Genomic DNA, 4,630 nt, shown 5'->3' with positions numbered 1-4,630 from the left:
TCTATAGGCTGGGAGGAGATTTACTGGGTGTCCCAGCTCAGTAAGGAGCCATCTCCCGGGGAGCGCACAAGGGAGGTCCCTAGGCGGTTCAGGTGCTGAACTAGTGACTGGTTGGACGGAGATTTCCCCCACCCCAGATAGTTTGGGGTCACGAGAGGCTCCCGAGACTGTTCCCCAGGCTGGGACCGTCACCCAGAGTCTGGGCGGGATCCGCGCTATGGCCACGGGAGGGGAGGGCAGCGGAGGCAGCGCTGGGGATCCAGCCCCCTGGTTCAAGGACACAGCCCGGCCCGCCCTGCTCCTCGCCAGCGCCTTCTTCCTCTGCCTGTGGGCGAGGAGGCGCCTCAGGCCGCCGAGCGGGAGCCCGCCCGGTCCCTTCGCCTGGCCCCTGGTGGGTAACGTCCTGCAGCTGGGCCGCCTGCCCCACCTCACCTTCTGCAAGATGGCCCAGCGGTACGGCGACGTCTTCCAGCTGCGCCTGGGCCGACGGGCAGTGGTGGTGCTCAACGGCGAGGCCGCCATCCGCCAAGCCCTGGTGAGGCAGGGCGAGCAGTTCGCCGGCCGGCCCGACTTCCCCTCCTTCCGCCTGGTCTCCGGCGGCCGGAGCATGGCGTTTGGGCGCTACAGCGAGCTGTGGCGAGCCCAGCGCCGCCTGGCCCACGCCAGCCTGCGGGCCTTCTCCACGGCCAGCGGCCGCAGCCTGCAGCTCCTCCAGCAGCACGTGGCGGCGGAAGCGCGGGAACTCATCCGGGGCTTCCTGCGGCGGGGTGCCGGCGGCGCCTACTTCGACCCATGCCCGCTCTTCACCGTGGCCAACGCCAACGTGATCTGCGCCCTGTGCTTCGGCCAGCGCTACAGCCACGATGACGGCGAGTTCCGGGCGCTGCTGGGCCGCAACGACAAGTTCGGGCAGACGGTGGGCGCGGGCAGCCTGGTGGACGTGCTGCCCTGGCTCCAGGCCTTCCCCAACCCCGTGCGCAGCGTCTTCCGCGACTTCCAGGCGCTCAACCAGGAGCTGCACGACTTCGTCAGGGCCAAGGTCGCCCAGCACCGTCGCACCTACGACCCGCGGCTCACCCGGGACATCAGCGACGCCGTCATCGGCAAGATCGAGCAGGGCGGCGGCGGGGCGCAGGAGGGGCTCAGCCGGGACTACGTGGAGGGCACCATGACCGACATCTTCGGGGCCGGCCAGGACACCACCTCCACCGCCCTGTGCTGGGTCCTGCTGCTGCTGCTCAAGCACCCGCACCTCCAGCGCCAGCTGCAGGCGGAGCTGGACCGCGTGGTGGGCCGGGACCGGCTGCCCACGGCCGAGGACCGCGGCTGCCTGCCCTACTTGGAAGCCTTCATCTACGAGACGCTCCGCTTCAGCAGCTTCGTGCCGGTCACCATCCCGCACGCCACCACCGCCGACGTGGTGCTCCAGGGCTTCCGCATCCCCAAGGACACGGTGGTCTTCGTCAACCAGTGGTCGGTCAATCACGACCGGCACAAGTGGAAGGACCCCCACCTCTTCGACCCGGGCAGGTTTCTGGACGGAGAGCAGAAGTTGGACAGAGACCTGACCTGCAGCGTCATGATCTTCTCCATGGGCAAGAGGAGGTGCATCGGCGACCATCTCTCCAAGCTGCAGATCTTCCTCTTCACCGCCATCCTCCTGCACCAGTGCACCTTCGAGGCCAACCCGGCCGAGCGGCTCACCATGGACTGTATCCACGGGCTGGCCCTCAAACCTCTGCCCTTCACCGTCTCGGTGAAAATGAGAGACACCCCTCGGAGCTGCCAGGCTGGGGATGCCCAGTGAAGAACCACCCTACTCCGAGCCCTCTGGGTGCACCACTGCGCTGGGCATGCCAGCTCGCCCTGCCTACACTCAAGAGCACGTCTCCCAATGGGAACGCTCTCTGTATAGCTTTAGGTAAGATCATTGCTTGTATGAGAGGTTTTCTCCCCCGCGCAGTTACTCCCTTTCCTAGGAAAGTCAGAAGCCCTTCACGGTGAATTTTTGTTATCTCCCCTTTGAAAGCCTCCAGCCGTTAAGGAGGGAACAGAAAGTCCCCGGCAGCGAGCGATCCTTTCTGCCCGCTGCTCCCCACCCGCCTTCTTGCTCGATAGTCTTCTGTCTGCTCCGTGTTAGATGAGCTCTGACTCCGATGCAGTTTCATTCCATTTCCGATTGGCAGTGGCAGCATGTGGAGCCAGAGGCGATCTTAACACAGCATCTACTGCCAAGTGAGCTGTAGTTACCTTGATGATGCCTTTTTGCAGGTCCGGAATCTCAGCGATTTTCACTTTCTAGAGATCAGACGTTTCCGATCTCTGGCTGCATAGAGGAAGTCCTTCAACCTGGCTCCTGTATGTGGCAGAGGTTTGAAGAGCAAGCTCAGCCTGAAGGCAAGGAGGATTGAGAAAAGAAGCGCTGTTTTTGCTAACTTCCCTGAATTATTGTTGGCATAAAAGGGTCGGCGTATTCGCCCTGCCCCTTATCAAAACTTCAGAGCCTTACAACAGTTCATAGCAAGAAGTGAAGGGATCTAGATTAGTAATGATTTATTCCACGTAAAGCAGACCATAGGAGTGTAAACCACCTGTGAAATGTACACTAGCCCCGCTAGAACTGCATAAACAAACCTACCAGCAGGCAGTCGGGGTACTCACCTGCCCTAATTATTTGCATTCCGATTCGGACAATGAGGTATCATTTTCCCGTCCCCGGAGTCTAAATTTTAATTCGGCCAGGTATTAAATGGTTAATACGATTTACCGGGAGCCTTGCAAGAAGTTGTGTTCAGGAGTTGACACTATGACATTAACTTTGGAACGAGATCAGCATCTCCATTATGCATATAAACAGCCCCACCACTAGCGTGGGTTGCCTTCAGATTGCACCCTCTCCGTACAAAGAGTGTCTTGATTGTTTCCTGAGAAGCAGATAAAGTAAATTTGGCAGAGCCTGTCGGGGTTTTAAACGCTTTACTAACGAATGCAAGGAGGTGAAAGTCATTCTTGTTGAACGCCACAGCAGACTGCCAGGTTTTGCCTTCCGCTGAGTCAATCCTTGGGGAACAAGTGTGTGTCTAGCTTGTCCTGAGCTACTCTCTGAGCAGGAGGCGATTTCAAGCTGAGTAGCACTTCCTTCCCGGCAGCTTCCCGCTCTGCCTGGCAAACCCAGAATTTGGAGAGCCTTTAGCTTATCTAGATAGCGCTGCATACTCTCTGATATTTTACACCCAGCATTCTCTCTCCCCCTACGATTAAGCTTTGGACACAAATACATTTGTCTATGGTGCTTCTCTGAGTTATTCTTTTGTAATATGAATCATTTCCATTTTAATTCATGGAATAACAAAATGTGACTGTCCCTTCTCAATAAAATATCTTTGGCACAAATGTAGTATTGCATTGCTGCTTTTCGTTGGTTGGGGGAGGGAAGCGGGGAGTGTAATTTGTTCCTAGAATGAGTTTCCCTGCTCTGCAGAGCCACCCTAAACTTGGCCATAAAGATAGCCAGCAGAAAAATCTTCCAGCAAGTAGCATATGAGGCTCCATTGCTAGGAGTGCATGTGTGCATGCTCCTGGCCTGAAATCATTATCCCAAGGGACAAGGATATTAGCAGGGGAACAATGTTTTCCAAACCCTCTTGCGCATTGAAACAGCAGGGATCCTATGGGTTGTGTGTAATCAATGGCGATCATAGCCTGGGGGCAGAGTGAGGGCAAGATTGTGCACTCCATTTATTATTTATGGATAGGGCCCTACCAAATTCACCCTCCATTTTGGTCAATTTCATGGTCATAGGCTTTTTTAAATCCTCAATTTCATGGTTTCAAATATTTATATCTGAAATTTCACAGTGTTAATAACCAATGGGCCCCGATCCAAAAGAGGGTTGGGTTTTTGTTTTTTTTTTTGTTTGTTTTTTGCAGTATTGCCACCCTTACTTCTGTGCTGCTGCTGACAGGCACTTCCTTCAGAGCTGAGCAGCACAGACTTGAGGGTCCCATGGTATAGAGGATCAACACTTTTTTTGGGGGGACAAGCCAGCATTACCCATGGGTGACTGCCCAGAGCCCCCTGGTCAGTGGGGTGCTGTGCCCCCCCACCCCCAGAGCCCAAGGTCCCTTTATCCCTTGAGTGCTGGGCCCAAAGCTGGGAAGGGCCTGGCTGAGGGCAAGGACACCAGAAATATTGTAAAAGTGGGGGAGGGGCATTGGTGCTGGAACTGGGATGACTGGGGGCCAGGTCCCCCCCTTTCTAATATGGGTGTAGTTTGGAGGCAGAGGCAGCATTGCCCCCCAAAACTGCAAGCCTTGGGCAGGCATGGAGCAGCAGCAGGGGCTGTGCTTCGTGGTAGCATTGACCCCCAAAACTGCAAGCCTTGGGCAGGTTTGGAGCAGCAGCAGGGGCTGTGCTTCGTGGTGGCATTGACCCCCAAAACTGCAAGCCTTGAACAGGTTTGGAGCAGCACTGGCAGGGGCTGCACTTCACAGTGGGGGAGTTGATCACCGTTATCAGCTCCTCTGCCATGAAGAGCAACCCCTACCTGCCCCCACTGAACTATGCCATATTAAAAAGTGGTGGGTAGGGCCCCTGCCTCCCCCTAGTTCCAGCACCATTGGCTAGGGG

The 4,630-nt window shown here is 56.6% G+C and overlaps 1 pseudogene; it reads left to right on the top strand.

The window, feature by feature from the left end:
• The first annotated feature begins 217 nt into the window (after window positions 1–217).
• On the top strand, window positions 218–3,359 carry LOC116832603 (cytochrome P450 1B1 pseudogene; annotated as a pseudogene).
• The last annotated feature ends 1,271 nt before the right edge of the window (window positions 3,360–4,630 follow it).

This window comes from Chelonoidis abingdonii, chromosome 4 (genome assembly GCF_003597395.2).
Source record: "Chelonoidis abingdonii isolate Lonesome George chromosome 4, CheloAbing_2.0, whole genome shotgun sequence".
Taxonomy (NCBI): domain Eukaryota; kingdom Metazoa; phylum Chordata; order Testudines; family Testudinidae; genus Chelonoidis; species Chelonoidis abingdonii.
The sequence above is the reverse complement of the archived record's forward strand: the minus strand, read 5'-3'. Positions and strand labels throughout refer to the sequence as shown.